Raw genomic sequence first — 23,761 nt, forward strand, 5'->3', positions numbered from 1 at the left:
TTTAAAATTTCTTCCTTTTTTAAGGACTCAGTTAATTCCTCCTTGGCAATTCTACACTCAATTTTTAGTTTCTCAAACTCAACAAACTGAGACTCAAGCACATTATTCCTCTCACTCAAAAACAAGTTGTTTTCTTTGATTTTAGTATTTTCTTTAGTGAGGGACTTAAGTGTAACACGCAAATGATACAATTCTGTAGACATGTCATTTATTGCATCATTACACTTAGCTTTAGATAAATGTGCAAGGTTTGTAGTGATTACCTGATTGCTTGAGGAACTTGTCTCTGTTTCATCAGACTTGGCCATAAGGGCTAGATTGACATAGCTGACATCCTCATCTTCATCCAAACCATCAGCTGCCCAGTCATTCTCTTGTGTAATAAAAGCCCTTTCCTTCTGTTTGAGTAGATCAAAGTATTTTTGCTTATAATCCACAGACTCAAATCTTTTCTTACTGGAATCTGACTTTCTACACTCATTTGCAAAATGCCCTGCCAAGCCACATTTGAAACACTTGAATTTTGATTTATCCACCATGTTTCTATTTGGCTTGGCAGCTCCAAAGTTCTTCTTGAACTTGAGATTGGCAAATCTTCTTGAAAGGAATGCTAGGTGCTCATCAATGTCCTCCATGTCATCTTGGCTCAATGAATCTTCACTTTCTGCAGCTAGCCCTTTACCCTTACTTTCACAGGCCTTTGAAGTTGATTCCACAGCTTCCATCTTCACTTCCTTCTCCTTTTCCAGTTCAGCCACTAGTGCAATGGATCCTCCTTTCTTATTTCCTCTCTCCATTCTTTCATCCTGCTCTATCTCAAACTCATAGGTCTTCAGAATGCCATACAGTCTCTCCAAAGTAAACTCCTTATAATCTTGTGAGTTTCTCAATGAGACTGTCATTGGTTTCCATTCCTTTGGAAGAGATCTGAGAAATTTCAGATTGGAGTCTTTAGTCTGATAGACTCTTCCATGTAATTTAAGAGCATTTAGTAGCTTTTGGAATCTACTAAAAATGTCAGTGAGTGACTCACTTTCTTCATTGTGAAAATGCTCATATTGCTGAATCAGGAGCTGTATTTTATTTTCTCTTACTTGCTCAGTACCATCACAGATTATCTGTATTGTGTCCCAAACTTCCTTGGCAGTCTTGCAGTTGATGATGTTATCAAACATGTCTGCATCAACACCATTGAACAGAATGTTCATGGCCTTTTTATCTTTCCTGACTTGTTCAATATCAGGATCAGACCATTCATGCCTTGGCTTTGGAACAGATGGTTCATTTCCTGTTGCAGCTCTCATAGGAACATGAGGGCCTCTTTCTATGCAATCCACATAGGCCTCATCTTGAGAAAGCATATGAAGATGCATCTTTACCTTCCAATGATGGTAATTATCTTTATCAAGAAAAGGAATCTTGACTCCAACATCTTTCTTGTTCATCTTGCTGAATTGTTTTGATCTTTAAACTCTTTATAGATTAAGAGCTTGCTCTGATACCAATTGTTAGTCCCTTAACAATATAGTAAGAATTACAGAAGGGGGGTTGAATGGAATTCTTTAACCTTTTTCTTGAAATAAAAATGTTCAACTCGATTATGGATATATTTGTTTTGATTAGCACAATACGGAATGTAAACTTGAATGAATCAAAACATAAGTAATTAAAAACAAGAGGCTTTAAAATCTTTCTGGTGGATTTAAACAATTCCACCAGAGATATATTTAATATATCGAGAGGACTCTGTGTGCAGAAATGCTCACAGCTGCTTACAAAATAGAACTTCTAAAAACACAGGAAATGCTAAAGATAGTGCTTACAAAGATTTCTCTGTTGTTGTTTCTTAGCTATCTCAGTTGTTTTTCTATTTGCTACTCTCTTGGTTTATATATTACCAAGATTACAAAGTCAAAAGAACTGAACAAATATAAAATCTAACAGTCTTGATCTTTGCTGCTTTTTGTCCTCTATTACCCAGTTAATGGGCTTCCACAGTGTACTTGTATCCAACTCAACGACTGTGTGTCAGCTTTCACTGTTCAACTGATGTTTGAATCTTGATATGATCATCAGTCGACTTTCAGATCATCCGTCGATGACTTAATTGATCATCCATCGACTGCTATGTTAAACATCCGTTGATAGTCATTTGATCATCCGTCGAAGCTTTGTTAAGCATCCGTTGGTAGCTATTTTGGCACTTGACTTCATTTCACTTATACAGAATTACAAGACATTGCTTATGTACAGTTAATCAACCTATTCAGCATATCTAGTTAAAGTCAACATGACTTATATGCTACTTCAGATTCTATACAAAGGTGCATACAACACTGTGCTACAAACTTATTATTACATAAGCTACTCACTCGATGGATAATAAGTTAATCATCCGTCGGGACTATAATTCTTATCCGTCGAGTGCTACATTATTTCACTAAGTAAAATCTACTTAGATGTTTTGTTTAGGTAATCATCAAGTACACAACATATTCACAACAGTTTATTTGATAATATTTTTGTTAGTCTACTAAAGTTTGATGGGAATTTTAAGTGTAAGGTTTTCGTACCACTTCTATTTCACTGGGATGCATTGCCTCTAGTTTTTTTTTAGGAAGCAGGGGACGAATTATGATATTTTCGCAAAATAACTTAAAGCTTTCATAATTTAAATTCCCTCTGGGGATCTCATAACGACCCTCATTGCATCGAGGGTTGGTTTTTGGTAGGGCCCTGTGGCCTCGAAGTTTTAATCACTACATAGAGAGTTAATCACTGGTAAAATTTCTTGAGGTGGATGCCATTCCAGGCGTTCTTGATTGGTTGACCATCGAGGTACGAGAGCTCGTAAGTTCCTGTGCTGACGACCTTTGACACCTTGTATGGGCATTGCCATGTTGGTTTAAATTTTCCTGAGATTGTTGGCTGTGATGCGGCGGAGTCTCGAAGGACGAGGTCTCCCACTTCGAATCGCTTATTTTTGACTTTCTTGTTGAAGTACCTTGCTGTCTTCTCTTGTTGTGCGATCATGCGAAGTCTAGATTCCTCTCTTGTTTCTTCAAGTAAGTCATTGTGAAAGCGTAATCCTTCAGCCGCGAGAGAAGGATCGAATACCTCGATCCTTGGGGAAATCAGGCTAATCTCGACAGGCAAAATGGCGTCGAAGCCGTATGTGAGACGGAAATGAGTTTCTCCTGTTGCACTTCGAGGAGTTGTTCTGTAGGACCACAGCACATTGGGGAGCTCATCAACCCAATATCGGGAAATTTCTTCTATTCCTTTCTTTAATCCTTGTAAGATGGTTCTGTTCGTTACTTCTGCAAGGGCATTGGCCAGAGGGTATGCAACTGATGCTTTGATGTGTTGGATTTTCAAACCGCTTAAAGCTTCCTCGAATTGTGCGCCTACAAATTGTGTCCCGTTATCCGAAACTAAAATCCTTGGAATTTTTCTCTGATCTTAGAGAGAGGTTTTGCCTCGACCCATTTTGTCGCGTAGTCGACTGCAACCACGATGTATTGGCACTGACCTTTAGACTTTGGGAAGGGCCCCACGATATCGATTCCCCATTGATAGAAAGGGAAAGGAGCGAAGATCGAGTTGAGCTCTGTTGTGGGTCGATGACTCACGTTCCCATGTCGTTGGCATGCTTGACATTTGCGGACGTAACTTTCACAATCTTTTCACAGTGTGGGCCAATACAACCCCTGTCTCATGATTTTAAGAGCTAGGTTCTTTCCCCCGAGATGTTCGCCACATATTCCCGTGTGAACCTCGAGGATTGCTTGGTCGGCCTCTTCTGGGCTTGAACATCGGAGAAGTGGTTCAGTTAAAGCACGTCGATATAACACTGAACCGACCGTGCAATAATTTCTTGCCTTAAACATGATAGTGCGGGCTTTACTTTTTTCCGTGGGAAGTTTGTTTTCTAGGATGTACATGAGAATAGGGCTTCGCCGGTCAGGATTACTCTGAATATTGTGGACCATCACTGTGTCGATAGCGGGGAATCTCAGGCTATCAACATATACGGGGTCGAGGTTCATTTTCAGATTGGACGAAGCTTACTTGGCGAGGGAATTAGCCCACTGATTTTCTGTTCTATCAACATTTGAGAGTTTCCAGGAGGAGAATTTCTTGAGCAGCTCTTGTGTCATTACAAGGTATTTAGCCATATTTTCATTGTGAGTCTTAAAGTCTCCGCTTATTTGCTTAACTACCAGCTGGGAATCACCAAATATGTCGATGATATCTACCTCGAGGTCCGTTGCCAATATTAATCCCGTAATTAATGCTTCGTACTCGGCCACGTTATTTGTCGCTTGGAACTCGAACTTAAGGGCTTGTTGGACTTTAAACCCTTCTGGACTGATAAGAATTATCCCTGCGCCACCAGAATTTGAGGTCGATGATCCGTCAACAAACAATAGCCACGGCCTTAGCTGGGCTTCCTCTGGATCCGACCCTTTGGTCTTGAATTGGCATTCTGCTACAAAATCTGAGAGGACCTAAGCCTTTATGGTTGTTCGCGGTTTATACTCGATGTAGAATTGACTTAACTCGATGGTCCATGCGGCGAGCCTTCCTGTCATATCGGGTTTGTGCAAGATTCTTTTAAGTGGCGCATTTGTCAACACATGTATTTCCCTTGCTTGGAAATAATGTCGGAGCTTTCTGCTTGCAATGACTAAGGCGTACACGAGCTTTTCAACCTGAGGGTACCGAGTTTCAGCGTCACCAGTGAGTGACTAATATAATACAAGGGGACCTCCTTCCCTTCGTCGAGTCGAACAAGGACGGCTGCAACTGTTTCGTCGGATGCCGACAGATAAATGCGCAGAGCTTACCGGGGATTGGCCTAGTGAGGATGGGAGGGTTTGTTAAAAATGTTTTGAGTTCTGTGAAGCTGGATTTGCACTCATCACTCCATTCGAATGGTGTGGACCTTAAAGCCTTTTTTTATGGTGGCGAAGAAAGGGAGACACCTTTTGAACGATTGAGGGATAAATCTTCGAAGGGCTGCTATGCTGTTGGATTTTAAATGCAGCGGGGCATGGTAAAACACTTTTACACAAATAAAATCCAAATAAAAGCACATAAATCGTGGTAAAAATGTAGGGATCGATTACTAACCTTTAATATGTGATCCAAGAGCAACGATCGGAGATCCTTAGCAGCTGCTCCTCAAACGTGAAGCACTCCACCGGTATCCACCAAGAAAACGACGTTAAGGAGGAGGAGGAGGTGGAGAGAATTTGGTTTTCTAAAACTTTTGGGTTTTTTGGGTTCGAATAAAATAGGGTTTATAATAGTATATTTATAGGCAAAATTTTCAGCTGAAATTTTCCCATAAATATTATTATTATTATTATCCCATTTATTATTCTCATTAATAATTAAAACACCTTTTAATTATTAATCCTTTTTCTAAACACTTTAGAAATAATTCTCTCTCTTGATTTAATTTCCAAAAATTAAATCCTTTAATTAATAATATTAAGAACTTTTCTTAATTAATTTATAATCAATTAAATCTCATTTAATTAATTATTAAATTTTCCAATTAATTATTTATTTCATAAATAAATAATTATCAGCCATTATTAATTAATTCCTCCACCATTAAATCATTCTCTTTTTATGGTGTGACCCTGTAGGTTCAATATTAAGCCGGTAGTAGAAATAAATAATAATAAAACTATTTTATCATTATAATTTCTAATTTATTAAATATGATTAATTAATTAATCATATTTATTCTACATCGTGAGGGATATTTCTCAGCATATCGCGACTATCCGGATAATATGAATTCACTGCTTAGAATACCAAGAACTTATTCAGTGAATAGTTACCGTACAATAAACTCCTTCTTCCCTACAATGTCCCGATTAAATACAAGACATGGATCTCGTGTCAAGCCTATCTAATTCAATCACTTGCTTACCATTTACTATGCGTAGTTCTATGCAAATTAGAAACTCCTTTCTAATTTCATTCACTCTGGCCAGAGATTCCTGAACTAGCATAAGTGGATCAGCCTTGAACATTCGCTTCCTTCACTGGAAGGGGTAGATCCTATATTGATCATATATTATCTTCGTGTACAAATTCCTATACCCAGTAGAGCCCTAATAATTGTCCCTGGAGACTAAGAACTAAACCAAAGCATAGTTTAGTGTACACAAGATGACTATGATGACCTCAAGTCTAAGGATACTTGTACAACTATCACTATGTGAACAACTGCTGACACGTGAGTGAACTCCATCAGTTGTTCAGCTGGGCGAGTCATGTTCAGTGAACTTATTCTATAATAAGCACCTACATACTAGCTATAGTGTCACCACACAAATATCTATGAGAACAGACATCCTTCATAATGAAGCAAGCATAGTATGTACCGATCTCTGTGGATTATTAATTACCAGTTAGTAATCCTACGACCAGGAACTATTTAAGTTTAGAGTTATCATCTTTTAGGTCTCACTATTATGATCTCATCATAATCCATAAAAGATTTACTCTAAACTATGGTATATCTTATTTAAACACTTAAATAGATAAAGCCCGTAATAAAAACAAAACAAGTCTTTTATTAATATCAATGAAATCAAAACAGATTACATAAAAAGTTATTCCTAAATCCTAATACATGATTGGACTTAGGACATATTCCTTTCAATCTCCCACTTGTACTAAAGCCAATCACTCTGGTATCTAATACCCATCTTGTCTTTATGACGATCAAAGTGACTTTCAGAAAGTAGCTTTGTGAGTGGGTCTGCTATGTTGTTATGTGTGTCAACTCTATTTCAATACAATACAAGAAATGTTACCGCACTCCCACTGACCCTTTTGTAGACGCATGGTTCATCTACGTTTTTGATAAAATCAAACTCTTTGATTGTCTCATCAAAACGAATGTTCCATCTTTCGAGAAACTTGCTTTAAACCACATATGGTTCGCAGTAGCTTACACACTAGGTTTTCATTTCCCTTTGAAAGAAAACCATCTGGCCATTTGCCAGATCTCATAGTAGTAGTAAGCAGCAATCGCAAGCAAAATCCGAACTGATTTTAACAGGGCTACAGGTAAAAGGTTTCATCAAAGTCAATCCATTGCCTTTGTTTGAATCCTTTTGCCACAAGCCTGGCCTTAAAGGTCTCCACCTGGCCATCTGCTCTAATCATTCTTTCATATACCGTATACATAGATTTCTTTTCGGATTTCATGGCACTATGTCATTTCTCTGAGTCAACACTACTCATAGCCTCATTATAGGTCACAGGGTCGTCATCATCAATGATCGACAACTCATTATCATTCTTAATGACAAGGCCATATTACCTCTCAGGTCGGCGAGACACTCTCCCTGTTCTATGAATGGGTTGTTCCACAAAAGGTTATTCAGTCAGAACAGGTGTTTCCACTTGATCCGTAGTTGTTTTTGCTTCTTGAACTTCATCAAGTTCAATTTTGCTCCCACTGTTTCCTTCAAGGATAAACTTCTTTTCCAAGAAGGTAGCATGTCTGGAGACAAACACCCGATGATCGGTGTAAAAGTAATACCCTAAAGTCTCTTTAGGATATCCCACAAAACTTCATTTTACGGATCGATATTCCAGCTTATCTGGGTCAACTTACTTGACATAAACTGGACATCCCCAAATCTTAACGTGTTTAAGACTCGGTTTCCTTTCTTTCCATATCTCATACGGAGTTTGAGGAACAGATTTGGAAAGCACCTTATTCAGTAAATATGCTGAGGTTTCCAATGCATAACCCCATAGGAATACTGGAAGATTTGCATAGCTCATCATGGACCGAACCATGTCTAACAGAGTTCGATTTCTCCTTTCAGATACCAATCTGGAGGAGTCCACTGGGAGACTATATCATTTACTTTGAGATAATCTAGAAACACTCATTTAAAGTATTCACCACCTCGATCTGATCGAAGAGTTATAATACTATGTTTGGTTGTTTCTCCACTTCATACTTATACTCTTTGAACTTTTCAAAGGCTTCAGACTTGTGTTTCATCAAACACATATCCGAATCTAGATCTATTATCCATGAAAGTACTGAAGTATGAAAATCCACCCATGGCTTGCTTAGACATTGGTCCACATACATGTGTGTGTACCATTCCTAGCAAATTTGCAGTCCTTTTTCCATGTCTACTAAATGGAGACTGCAGTGCCACTTTAAAGTGAGATTTTCATCATCCCTTTTCTTTTATTAGTTTGTTCAATCTGAAGTAAATTATGTCACATATATACAGACCATTATTTAAAGCATCACGTCCATAAAGAATATTATCTCTAAGAATAGAACATTCATTATTCTCAATAATAAATGAAAATCCAGCCAAGTCTAACATGGGAATAATATTCCTCACAATCGAGGGAACAAAATAACAATTATTTAAAACAATAGTCTTGCCCGTAGGCATATGTAAATGAAATGATTCTACATCTACAGCATCAACTCTTGCTCCATTTCCCATCAGTAGAATCACCTCATCTTCCTTAAGAGTCCTACTTCTCCTTAGTCCCTGCAATAAATTGCAGATTTGAGAACCACAGGAGGTATCTAATACCCAAGTAGAAATTTGATTTAATGACATATTCACTTCTATCATGAACATATCTGAATCAGAAGCGGTAGTCTCACTACCCTTCTTCTTCTTCAATTCTGCAAGGTAAACCTTGCAGTTCCTCTTCCAGTGCCCCACCTTGTTACAGTGAAAGCAAATAAATTTGCACTTGGGGTCTTCATCTTTTGGTGGAACCGGCGTTTTTTCACCTACTTTCTTCTTCTTGGAAGGGTTCCTCTTCCTTTTCTTAGGATTGGAACCTTCACCAATTAGAAGAACAGAACTCTTCTTAGGGGGAAAATTCGATTATGCAGTCTTCAACATGTTATGGAGTTCAGGCAGGCTGACATCCAACTTATTCATGTGAAAGTTCACAACAAACTGCGAGAACGAACTCGGAAGCGATTGCAAGACCAAGTCTTGGCTCAGCTCCCCATCCATGGCAAAACCAAGTTGTCCAAGACGTTCAATCAAATTGATCATCTTAAGTACATGGTCATTCACATATGATCCCTCAGACATCCTACAACCGAACAGCTCCTTCGATATCTCATATCGAGCTGTCCTCCCTGCCACATCATACAACTCTTGTAGATGCATGAGGATAGTGTGAGCATCCATATGCTCATGTTGCTTCTGTAGCTCAATGTTCATGGAAGCTAGCATGATGCATTGAGCAACATTTGCATCATCTATCCACTTACGATACACAACATGTTCATCATTATGTGCATCACTAGCAGGTTCAGTAGGCTTAGGTGAGTCAATCACGTATTCCAACTTCTCAATCCTGAGAACAATTCTCAAGTTTCGAAGCCAGTCAGCATAATTACGACCAGTCAACTTGTGAGCATCTAGTATGCTCCTGAGTGATAGTGCAGAAGACATAATGTATATTGTAAATCTGTAAATGATAAACACATAACAACACTTAGCAAATATTCAATTTCATTTCAAAACACTAAATGAATCGGGTCTTTATTCATAAGTGGCTCCCACTAGTTAATCTAATTTATTCAACCATCTACGTGAAAAATTAAGCATTCATAATGCTAGTGGGAATAGGGATCCTACATTCCATTACACAACCCCGGCTGTGGCACGAAACGCCATGTAATGTTCAATAGGCAGACAACTCTTGTCAATTATATCTAATGTTATTCCCTAATCAAACTTTAGCCTCTTGAATAATTGAGTCACGGCTGTATCACGACAAACTCAATATTCTAAGTCAAGTCTAACCCAACATTCCGTACAATTGAATCAGTCCCCAAAGGCCCACGACTGTGGCATGTAACGACCTTTAGATTCTTATTCAATGTACACATCTCTATGTAATAGACAAGTATTTCTTATTTCGAAATCAAAGCCCTTGGCTGTGGCACGAAACGACAATGATTCAAAAATAAGAACTACTTTTCTATCATGTTGGAAGGCTATGACCGACACAAGCCCGTTGTGTCATTGGCCAATTACTACTTGATATTATTTAATTTTAGAGGGATTATATTACGTTACAATCATAATCATATTATAAAGAGATTCTTCCTTTTAAATTAAATATTTCAAATCAATAATCAATAATCAGATGATTCCCAGATCGGGTGGAGCATTGTCAAGAGGCGTAACTTAATAACCCTTTCTTACAGATAGAAATCTGTTGTTGACAGAATCATCCTTTCTCTCATATCGAAAATTCATATTCAATTACGTGTTTCATAAACACAAGAATCTCATGATTGTATTCATAATATTATTATTAAGGTTATGAAACAATTTCACTATACTAGGTTGTCTAACAAACGCCTTATGTTCATTTAAGTTCACCTAAATCTATCATCGCATGATTTAAGCATATATCACATATATCAACATGAATAAACATCAAGGTAGGCATGTTATATCATCTAGCACATTAGTCTAAGCATTATACATCTCTATGTATCACATGAAGCATTTAAAAGCAATTAAAACAGTTAAAAACAGCTTTAAAACACTTTCGGAAATATAAACAGTTCAAAACTTTTATATAAACTAAAATTGATCACTCCATTAGATCCGTCTCGGAAAAACGAATCCAACGGTATATTGCACGCCCAAAACGGAGTTACGAAACTCCCAGAAAATCAATTTTAATGTGGACAGTCGGGCTGTAAAGCATTACATGAACGCGTTACAAGCCCTGTAACGCATTCCGGTTATGCGTTACAACCCTTTTAAGCCATTAAAAGGTGTAACGCATTCCGTGAATGCGCCACAGGGTGTAACGCATTCCCGGAATGCGCGACACCCCCTTTTTTTTTCTTTCCTGCAACAGCCGCCGTCTTTTTCCTCGAACAACGTGCCGCCTGACATTCTCTGTTCTGGTCTGTCTTTTCCCGTGCAATTCATCACAGCAGTACAGATATAACAGCAGATGCAAAATATATATATACTTACAATTTATATATATGATTTATTTAATTACGAATTTAATTGCAAGATCTTCAAAAATTCATAATAAAAAATCTATACATCATAAAATTATGAAAAAAATACCCAGACGATCTACAACACTTGTAAAATCCAGATCAACATTCAAAATTATTCTGAGAAACGATTTCTCATCAGACAAAATTAATCCATTATATAACTTGTAAAAATCATAATTAATTCATACAAGCACATAAAATTCTGAAATTTTTAGCACAGATCTATATGCATACAACCTATGCTCTGATACCATTGTTGGATTTTAAACGCAGCGGGACATGGTAAAACACTTTTACACAAATAAAATCCAAATAAAAGCACATAAATCGTGGTAAAAATGTAGGGATCGATTACTAACCTTTAATATGCGATCCAAGAGCAACGATCGGAGATCCTTAGCAGCTGCTCCTCAAACGTGAAGCACTCCACCGGTATCCACCAAGAAAACGACGTTAAGGAGGAGGAGGAGGTGGAGAGAATTTGGTTTTCTAAAACTTTTGGGTTTTTTGGGTTCGAATAAAATAGGGTTTATAATAGTATATTTATAGGCAAAATTTTCAGCTGAAATTTTCCCATAAATATTATTATTATTATCCCATTTATTATTCTCATTAATAATTAAAACACCTTTTAATTATAATCCTTTTTCTAAACACTTTAGAAATAATTCTCTCTCTTGATTTAATTTCCAAAAATTAAATCCTTTAATTAATAATATTAAGAAATTTTCTTAATTAATTTATAATCAATTAAATCTCATTTAATTAATTATTAAATTTGCCAATTAATTATTTATTTTATAAATAAATAATTATCAGCCATTATTAATTAATTCCTCCACCATTAAATCATTCTCTTTTTATGGTGTGACCCTGTAGGTTCAATATTAAGCCGGTAGTAGAAATAAATAATAATAAAACTATTTTATCATTATTTATATAAATTCTCTAATTTATTAAATATGATTAATTAATTAATCATATTTATTCTACATCGTGAGGGATATTTCTCAGCATATCGCGAATATCCGGATAATATGAATTCACTGCTTAGAATACCAAGAACCTATTCAGTGAATAGTTACCGTACAATAAACTCCTTCTTCCCTACAATGTCCCGATTAAATACAAGGCATGGATCTCGTGTCAAGCCTATCTAATTCAATCACTTGCTTACCATTTACTATGCGTAGTTCCATGCAAATTAGAAACTCCTTTCTAATTTCATTCACTCTGGCCAGAGATTCCTGAACTAGCATAAGTGGATCAGCCTTGAACATTCGCTTCCTTCACTGGAAGGGGTAGATCCTATATTGATCATATATTATCTTCGTGTAAAAATTCCTATACCCAGTAGAGCCCTAATAATTGTCCCTGGAGACTAAGAACTAAACCAAAGCATAGTTCAGTGTACACAAGATGACTATGACGATCTCAAGTCTAAGGATACTTGTACAACTATCACTATGTGAACAACTACTAACACGTGAGTGAACTCCATCAGTTGTTCAGCTGGGCGAGTCATGTTCAGTGAACTTATTCTATAATAAGCACCTACATACTAGCTATAGTGTCACCACACAAATGTCTATGAGAACAGACATCCTTCATAATGAAGCAAGCATAGTATGTACCGATCTCTGCGGATTATTAATTACCAGTTAGTAATCCTACGACCAGGAACTATTTAAGTTTAGAGTTATCATCTTTTAGGTCTCACTATTATGATCTCATCATAATCCATAAAAGATTTACTCTAAACTATGGTATATCTTATTTAAACACTTAAATAAATAAAGCCCGTAATAAAAACAAAACAAGTCTTTTATTAATATCAATGAAATCAAAACAGATTACATAAAAAGTTATTCCTAAATCCTAATACATGATTGGACTTAGGACATATTCCTTTCATATGCACCATGTTAGCTTTTGCAAGTCTTTGATGGATTTTGGATCCTCCATTTCCAGGATGGCTTTTTCCTGTGCGGGGTTGGCCTCGATGCCTCACTGTGTGACCAGAATTCCCAGGAACTTGCCGGACGTAAGCCCGAATGAGCATTTGTTAGGGTTGAGACACAAGTTATGTTTCCGGGCATTTTCAAAAGTCTCACGAAGATCAAGTGAGTATTAACGGCGAGTTTAGACTTGGTTATCATGTCGTCGATATAGATTAACATGTTTTTCCCTATTTGTGAGCCAAAGATTGTGTCCATCATCTGTTGAAAAGTTGCGCTAGCATTAATCAACCCGAAAGGCATGACTCAATATCCAAATACTCCTCTGTGAGTAATGAATGCCATTTGCTCCCAGTCATGAGAATCCATTTTTATCTGATTGTACCCTGAAAACGCATCCATAAAGGAAAGGAGTTCATTTCCTGCTGTAGAGTCGATCAGCTGATCGATGTTTAGAAGTGGGTAGAAATCTTTGGGGCATGCTTTGTTAACGTCAGAATACTCGACACACATTCGCCACTTTCCGTTGTGTTTCTTGACTAAAACGACATTGGAGATCCATGTGGGGAACTGGACGGGCTCGATGAATTTAGCTTCGAGGAGTCGGTCAATTTCTTGATCGATAGCTGCCCTCTTTTCATTGAAGAATATTCGATGTTTCTGTCATATTGGAACAATGTTTTTGTTGATGTGGAGGGAGTGGCGTGCGACGACCTCGGGAATACCCGGCATGTCTTTCGGGTCCAAGGCGAAAATATCGGCGAATTCTCTAACAAGGTCAATGATCACTTGTTTCAAATGTTCAGGGAGTCCTTTTCCCACCTTGGTTGTCTTAGATGGGTTGCCGATGACCACTTCGATCTATCTGTCTCTTCTGTAGGGAAACATGAATTCTGGCTTGTAGATTCAATTGAGTTACGGGGGTCGATCTCGAGTACCTGGTTGACTCCTAGATCTTCATCCCCCTTTTTCTTCGGGGAAACTGTTATCAGGTAACATTGTCTCGCGGTCGCTTGATCTCCAATCATTTCTCCGACCTTGAAGTCAGTGGGAAATTTCATCTTTAAATGGGAGATTGAAGTTATTGCCTTTAGGGCTGTGATTGTAGTGTGGCCTAAAATGGCATTAAAGCTGGAAGAAGCACTGATCACATGAAATTTAACGACTTTCCAAACCTTGCAAGATGGTGAGCCAAAGAGAACTGGCATATCAATGGTTCCTACCACATGGACCTCATTTCCGGTAAATCCGTACAATGGTGCTTGAGAGTTCTCGAGCCGTCGATCTCCGATGTCCATCCGCGAAAAGGCGTGATGGTAGGGGACATCGACCGAACTTCCGTTGTCGACCAACATTTTTTTCACAGTATTATTTCCTACTCGGGTTGTGATAACAAGAGCATCTTGATGACCCTCGATGAGCCCCGGATGATAATCATCATTGGAGAAGGAAATGACTGGGGTCGGGTTCGCGCGAGGGCGTTTAATTGTCGAGGGATTGACATTGAAGACTTCTCGAGCGTACATTTTCCTGGAGTTGTGAGAGAATCCTCCAGAAGCTGCTCCCCCGAATATAACGTCAATGACCCGATCCTCTTGATCTCGATGGTGACGTCTAAGATTGTGTTCTTGTTGTACGTAATGTACTAACGGTCCCCGACGAATCTTTCCCTCTATGAGGTTGCTAAGTTGAAAGCATTGTTCTGTAGTGTGACCGGTATCTTCATGATACTCACAATATCTGGAACTGGGGGGTCTCCCGGCCTTCATGGGCCTTGGTGGTCTGTAGTCTGGCTCTGTCTTTAGAACTGCCAGAATTGTTGTTTTCTCTGTGTTCAATTTAGTGAATTATTTCTCTGGTCGAGTGCGGGGTTGCCAGTCCCTTTCCCTTCTATCCCTCGGAAAGCGATCATCCATACGTGGCGGAGGTGAGCGACGACGCTCATGGCGTCTTTCTCGCGCGGGGGATCGCGGGCTATAACTACGACGGCGTTCATGCCTTGAAGAGCATCGTGGTGACTGAATGCAGCTCACTTCTTCTTGTAGCATCATACGATGTTCGATAATTTGGAATGCTGCTTGGAGAGTCTTTGACCTTTTTTCAAAAATTTCTTCTAAGAGTAATCCATATCGTGACTTATCGATGCCTGCCGTTAAGAAGTTGACGGCCATTTGTTCAATTAAATCTGGAATCTCGGCGATCTCTTCCCTAAATCGGGTTAAAAAGCTGCGAAGGCTCTCACCTGAGCGCTGATGCATTATCATCAAAGATGTTGTGACCTTGATGCCTTTGTAGTTACTGGAGAACCGGGCTTGGAATTTGCTTTTTAAGATTGTCCATGAGTCGATGGATCGAGGCGGCAGATTGCTATACCATCGGAGTGTTGTGCCTTGAAGGCATGTAGAGAAAAACTGACAACGGGCGATTTCAGAGTGGCCGAAGAAAGCCATTCGTCCGTCGAATGTGTTGAGAAATGCCAACGGGTCGGAAGATCCGTCGAAGTGATCGAGGGATGGGGTTTTTAATGTCCTGTCGATGCGTGCTTTCTCGAGGAGGAAGGATAAAGGGCTTTTAGAGACAGTTTTGAATCCTGATTGATTCCTCGTGATGTTACGTATTTGGGCGATTTCTTCTTGCATTTTAGCAAATTCTTCATGTGATATGGACTCTGTGGATTCAGTTTGGCACGAAACCTCGGCGGATGATACTGTCCGCTGTCGACGTTCACGTGGTTGTGAATAGGTCGACTCTGCCGATGGCTCATATTCATATTCTGCGTCGTCATCTTCATCATAAAATTCTTCATCTTGCTCTTTGTTTTATATCGTTGTGTGTTGGAGCTCTCGTCGGAGACGGTGAATTTCACGCTTTCGCTCGAGTTTGGCCTGCAGCCTCCGAGTCTCACGTTCTAGCAGTTCTAACTCTTCGTCTGAATCAAATGGTTCTTCTGGTTCTTCCAGATTTTCTTGGTTTTGAGCTTTTAGCTTTTATTTCTTTTCTAAATGTAGTCGCATGTCGCTTGAGAGGACTTTTTTACCTCTGGAGGTTTGTATTCTAAAACGCTGATCTGAGACGAATTTTCTCTTTTTGTCTCTTTGACGTGTATCTTTCCAGCTCTCCGGTTGATCTTCAGGAGGACCTTCAGGTGGAGGAAACAAACATTTTGGCTTTAACGCCGACTACTTGGGAAGCTCACGGTCATCGAAGGTCGAGGGGTCGGCGGCAGGTTCTGCCGTCAATTCCTTCACTTGTGTTGGTCCGGCTGTCCCCGGATCAAGCTCTTCTAGAATCATTTTCTGGTTAGACCTGTTAAAGCAAATCTCCTTCTAGTGCCAAATGATGTGCCTACAATATTATTATATTATTAGACTATAATTTTAGGAGATGATCTCTTTATTTTAATTTGCCAACCTCTTTTAATGAGGTTATTATCTTCTATTTATACCAAGTCCCAAACGAGCTTTATCTTACAAATTGGGCTTTCTTGAGTTTTACATTATGTTCTATAATCATTTTAATTATGATTCATTTGGGCCGTCTTGTCTTGGTCCAACATTTTAATACATAGATAAATAGTTTATTCCAGTAACTCGAATTCTTGACAGTGTCATTGAGTTTATGGGGAATGTACTTGGAGCCTGGAGGATTTAGTTGCTAGCTAGGGTACCTAATCTCAGATCAACATAGAGAGGAATGCTTGCATATTCTATAGATGATGAGAGGTGATTGCAATTACAATTTGACTTGGTAAAACTAAAATTTTGACTTTTCATCACAAATTTGTACAGTTTGATTGTTACGTATTTAAAATTGGATACAAAATATAATCTCAAAGTGACATGGCATGAGTGACGTGTCATGAGTTATGTGACATTTTAAATAATTTAATTGACGAAATTGATGTAAATGCATGAGGTTAATTTTATTAATTATGTGATGACCAATCGGAATATGTCACGTGTCATTTTGAAACCATTTGTATGTATCTAATATTTCTCAAAAAAGAAACCCAATGAATTCTTGTACAAAGGATTGATTTCTGATCCTGAAATTTGTTGGAGTCTAATTGGAATAAAAAACTTCAATGTTCCAAATAATACGTCCAAAGAATACAACATATCACCCACTAAAAGCATCTCCTAAGACACTCTTCAAATATATTATAAAATATTGACTCTTAACAACTTAACGCGCATTTACCTCTAACAATACTCTTTATATCCACTCTTTATATAATATTTTAATATTAAAATATTTTTATTTAATAGAAGTATAATACAAAATAGAGAGAAAAAGTGAGTGATTGAATTACTTTATAATAAATATAAGTTAAGAGTAAATGATTGGCTTAAAAGAGAGGAGAGAGATGAGGCTCTTAGGTTTTAAAGAGCCCTCCAAGAGTCTCTTGGAGTTCTAATTTTGTTAATATTCTTTATTTTTCTATTTAAGAGCTTGTTTAAAGAACTTGTCAGAGATGCTCTAAACTAAACAGATCAGATGCAGGACTGTTACAAATCTATTCTACAAACATCTTCACTTCATTTAATTATTGAACAATTATTTTCACTTATTTATATTAGATGACATAGCTTACAAGAGTTTTAAGCATCTAGACCAGAGAAACAGCTCTGCGACCTCCTAAACATGGATGATGTATCCTTAAGTGCTGCCTCTGTCATTGCTAAAACACAATATACCGAATAAACATCTGAGCTGAACAAACTAACCGCGAAAAAATTTAAATTCAACACGTCTAAGTAATCAATTTCTCGAAGAAAAATAATAATCTAACTAGTTCTTTCTACGCCTTCAACAAATTCACCGCTGATCAACAAGAACTGGAAGGAGATCATGAGCATTTCAGAGCCATTCTCGGCTTTCTGAATTTCGTTCACTGATGGATTTGGAGAGATTGAGTAGCTAAAAATGCTTCACAACTTGGTGTTGAGATCTTCCTTTATAAAGTTTGTACCTCAATCTACATTTCTACATAATGATAGGAGAGCAGTGATCATCTTCTCACTCATTTTATACACTGCTGTTAGGCCACATTTGTGATCTATCAATTTAATTCTTTGACATTTTGTACATACATAACATGGAAGTGTTGTCAACATGGTTATAATTCAGGATTTGTGCTGATTTTAATAACAGACAAAAAGATTAGGTCCTAGACATGTAAATGGCAAACTTTAAAGATAATTTATCAATCTAAACTACAATTAATTTGTGCATGTACTGGTATATGTTCTTGTCAATGTAACATCAATGATTACTTTTTGCCAGTTTTTTAATGTAGGGTTTGAAAACTTGAAATTCATTTGAAATTTTGAATTTTACTTAATAACATGTTTGAATAAGTAAAAATGAATTGAATTCGGTAATTTAGCAAAAAAAAGAATTGAATTTAGGTTTTATTTACATTTAAATTTTAATATAAATACGAGAATTTGAAATGACAACTTAAGTCATGTTATTTAAAATCTACTATTTCAAAGAAAATACATGTTCTCAAATAGGGCATTGGAGTATTATAGAATTTGCAATGAATCTTTTTTTCTTTGTCAAGATTCAAGGTTTCATCGAAAAAGAATTACGCAAATATTTATAATTTTTGTTCTATTTATAAACTAAAAATAAAATAAAGTTATGACTGGCTTAGATTATTAGTAATTGGGAATTTTTTTATTATTATTACCTCAACTGGCAAATTGCTCTTGTTTTAGGCTCTTTAGCACGAGTCTTTTCCGGGCACTCATTTGCCACCAAAATGATTTTTTGATATGGACATTTATTTGTCCAAACATGCTTTTGGACTGGGCTGAGAACACATGAAGAATTGGAGATGAAGCACCAAACAATTAGGGCCCATTTAATTTATATAATTGTCATATTTTTATTATTGGAATAAAATATGAGCATATACTAGTTGAGTTGATTCTGCTTCCAAATTTTCTCCCACTTTTCTTACATACAAAAATTCTTTCACAAATCCAATCTTTATTAGATCGAACGGACCCAAATTTATTTTAGGAGAAGTATTTCTCCGATAAAAAAAATCAAATTCTTGTACTTAGTGTGAAACTCTGAATAGATAGATTGTAAAGAGCTAATCTATCATCATCCTAGATCCTATCCTGATCCTAAATTCGATTCTTATTCGGACCTATATTAATTAAAACAGATATTTATTTATAAGACGTATATGCCTAGTTATTTAATAAAATAAAATTCTTCCACTTAAATAGTTAAATCTATTTGTCTATAAAGTAAAAGAATTTTATTTATTTATAATTAGACTTATATATACCTTAAAAATAATGATGATATATTCTAACAAATTTCGAATGAAGTCAATAAAATACTATAAAAAGATAAACCATCAACGCTTGTGGTTTAATCATCCTCCGCAAACCAACAATTTCTAAGATACTAACTCATTGTGTGGTTTAATTGTCATCAGCAAACAAATAACTTATAAAATACTAGCTTAAATCTCGTGTGATGCATCAATTTCATTAATATTAAAATAAATTTTAAATTTTATTTACTCAATCATATATCAATTTTAATATATTTATATAAATATATAATAGTTATAGATTTATAATAAAAATAATAAAAGTGTTGTGAATATGTTGTGCACTTGATGATTACCTAAACAAAACATCTAAGTAGATTTTACTTAGTGAAATAATGTAGCACTCGACGGATAAGAATTATAGTCCCGACGGATAACTCATTTTAGTCCCGACGGATGAGTAACTTATTATCCATCGAGTGAGTAGCTTATGTAATAATAAGTTTGTAGCACAGTGTTGTATGCACTTTTGTATAGAATCTGTAGTAGCATATAAGTCATGTTGACTTTAACTAGATATGCAGAATAGGTTGATTAACTGTACATAAGCAATGTCTTGTAATTCTGTATAAGTGAAATGAAGTCAAGTGGCAAAATAGCTACCAACGGATGATTAACAAAGTTTCGACGGATGATCAAATGACTATCAACGGATGCTTAACAAAGCTTCGACGGATGATCAAATGACTTTTAACGGATGTTTAAAATAGCAGTCGACGGATGATCAAGTAAGTCATCGACGGATGATCTGAAAGTCGACGGATGATCATATCAAGATTCAAACATCAGTTGAACAGTGAAAGCTGACACACAGCCGTCGAGTTGGATACAAACACACTGTGGAAGCCCATTAACTGGGTAATAGAGGACGAAAAGCAGCAAAGATCAAGACTGTTAGATTTTATATTTATTCAGTTCTTTTGACTTTGTAATCTTGGTAATATATAAACCAAAAGAGTAGCAAATAGAAAAACAACTAAGAGAGCTAAGAAACAAACACAGAGAAATCTTTGTAAGCACTATCTTTAGCATTTCCTGTGTTCTTAGTAGTTCTATTTTGTATAAGCAGCTGTGAGCATTTCTGCACACAGAGTCCTCTCGATATATTAAATATATCTCTGGTGGAATTGTTTAAATCCACCAGAAAGTTTTTAAAGACTCTTGTTTTTAATTACTCTTGTTTTGATTCATTAAAGTTTATATTCCGCATTGTGCTAATCAAAACAAATATATCTATAATCGAGTTGAACATTTTTATCTCAAGAAAAAGTTCAAGAATTCCATTCAACCCCCCTTCTGTAATTCTTGTTATATTGTTAAGGGACTAACAATTGGTATCAGAGCAAGCTCTTAATCTATAAAGAGTTTAAAGATCAAAACAATACAGCAAGATGAATAAGAAAGATGTTGGAGTCAAGATTCCTTTTCTTGATAAAGATAATTACCATCATTGGAAGGTAAAGATGCATCTTCATATGCTTTCTCAAGATGAGGCCTATGTGGACTGCATAGAAAGAGGCCCTCATGTTCCAATGAGAGCTGCAACAGGAAATGAACCATCTGTTCCGAAGCCAAGGCATGAATGGTCTGAACCTGATCTTGAACAAGTCAGGAAAGATAAAAAGGCCATGAACATTCTGTTCAATGGTGTTGATGCAGATATGTTTGCTAACATCATCAACTGTAAGACTGCCAAGGAAGTTTGGGACACAATACAGATAATCTGTGATGGTACTGAGCAAGTAAGAGAAAATAAAATGAAGCTCCTGATTCAGCAATATGAGCATTTTCACAATGAAGAAAGTGAGTCACTCACTGACATTTTTAGTAGATTCCAAAAGCTACTAAATGCTCTTAAATTGCATGGAAGAGTCTATCAGACTAAAGACTCCAATCTGAAATTTCTCAGATCTCTTCCAAAGGAATGGAAACCAATGACAGTCTCATTGAGAAACTCTCAAGATTATAAGGAGTTTACTTTGGAGAGACTGTATGGCATTCTGAAGACCTATGAGCTTGAAATAGAGCAGGATGAAAGAATGGAGAGAGGAAAGAAGAAAGGAGGATCCATTACACTAGTGGCTGAACTGGAAAAGGAGAAGGAAGTGAAGATGGAAGCTGTGGAATCAACTTCAAAGGCCTGTGAAAGCAAGGGTAAAGGGCTAGCTGCAGAAAGTGAAGATTCTTTGAGTCAAGATGACATGGAGGACATTGATGAGCACCTAGCATTCCTTTCAAGAAGATTTGCCAAGCTCAAGTTCAAGAAGAACTTTGGAGCTGCCAAGCCAAATAGAAACATGGTGGATAAATCAAAATTCAAGTGTTTCAAATGTGGCTTGGCAGGGCATTTTGCAAATGAGTGTAGAAAGTCAGATTCCAGTAAGAAAAGATTTGAGTCTGTGGATTATAAGCAAAAATACTTTGATCTACTCAAACAGAAGGAAAGGGCTTTTATTACACAAGAGAATGACTGGGCAGCTGATGGTTTGGATGAAGATGAGCATGTCAGCTATGTCAATCTAGCCCTTATGGCCAAATCTGATGAAACAGAGACAAGTTCCTCAAGCAATCAGGGAAACAGAAGGAATCTTTGGTACTTGGATAGTGGTTGTTCAAGACACATGACTGGTGATTCTACCCTGCTCACAGAGTTTGAAGAGAGAGCTGGCCCAAGTATCACTTTTGGAGATGACAGCAAAGGTTATACTGTGGGATATGGCTTGATTTCAAAGGACAATGTCATCATTGAAGAGGTTGCCTTAGTGGATGGTCTCAAACACAATCTGTTGAGTATCAGCCAACTTTGTTATAAAGGCAACTCAGTAACCTTCAACAAAGAAACCTGTGTTGTGATTAATAATCAAAACAACAAAGTGGTTCTCACTGGTGTGAGAAGAGGAAATGTGTATCTAGATGACTTCAACTCAACTAAAGCAGAATCTGTAACTTGTCTTCTCAGTAAAGCAAGTCAAGATGAAAGTTGGCTATGGCACAAGAAGCTATCCCATTTGAACTTCAAGACCATGAATGAGCTGGTAAAGAAAGAGCTGGTTAGAGGCATTCCTCTGGTGGAGTTTACAAAGGATGGACTGTGTGATGCCTTCCAAAAAGGGAAGCAAATTAAAGCATCATTCAGGAAGAAACTTGATTCAGCAATTGAAGAACCTCTGCAACTGCTTCACATGGATTTGTTTGAACCAGTCAATGTATTGTCAATCTCAAAGAAAAGATTTTGCCTAGTAATTGTAGATGATTTCTCAAAGTTCTCTTGGACCTATTTCCTAAAGTCCAAAGATGAAGCTAGTGAAATCATCATCAATCACATAAGGCAAGTTAACAATCATCCTGATTTCAAAGTTAGAAGAATCAGGAGTGACAATGGAACTGAGTTCAAGAACTATGTCATGAGAGCATTCTGTGAGGAAAATGGGATCTTGCATGAGTTTTCAGCAGCAAGGACTCCACAACAGAATGGAGTAATGGAAAGAAAGAATAGATCTCTTATTGAAGCTGCAAGAACAATGCTTGAAGAATCAAAATTACCAACATATTTCTGGGCTGAAGCTGTCAACACTGCATGTTACACTCAGAACATCTCTCTGATTAATCAAACAAAATGCAAGACACCTTATCAATTGTTCAAAAATAAGAAGCCAACTCTTAACTTTCTTCATGTCTTTGGCTGTAAATGCTATATTCTGAGAAATCAAACTGATCAAAATGGGAAGTTTGATGCTAAAGCAGATGAAGGAATTTTTGTTGGATATGTTGTTGGTAAAGCATATAGAGTCTACAATCTAAGAACCAACATTGTTGTTGAATCTATACATGTTGTGTTTGATGATAAAAAGATTGAAGGACTAAAAGATGGAGATAACCATGAGAGCCTCAAATTCGATAATGTTGAGATGGTCAGTGATGAAAGTGATGATGAGAGTGATCAAGAAACAGTGTCTAAGGATAATGCAGACAAATTTACTACAAATGAAGCACAAAACTCCACATCCGTCGAGATACAAAATGCTTCATCCGTCGGAAGGCAATCTGTATTATCCGTCGGAAGACAACCTGCCTCATCCGTCGGTACTCAAAATTCACCATCCGTCGGGTTATCAAAAAGAGCAGGAAGTCAAGGCAGATCACCCATAGAAAGCACCCCAATCTCAAATCAAAGATCCACAAACTCAGGGGGAGTTTCTAGCAATCAAAACTCAATCACACATCAAGACAACATTGAGGTCTCTTCATCTAGGGTTAATCTACCTCAACCAAGAAAATGGACAAAAGATCACCCCTTTGAACTGATTATTGGTGATGTTTCTTCCAGAGTTCAAACCAGGAGAGCAACTCAAGAAGAATGTCTAT

The sequence above is a fragment of the Apium graveolens genome, chromosome 7 (genome assembly GCF_009905375.1).
Source record: "Apium graveolens cultivar Ventura chromosome 7, ASM990537v1, whole genome shotgun sequence".
NCBI lineage: Eukaryota > Viridiplantae > Streptophyta > Magnoliopsida > Apiales > Apiaceae > Apium > Apium graveolens.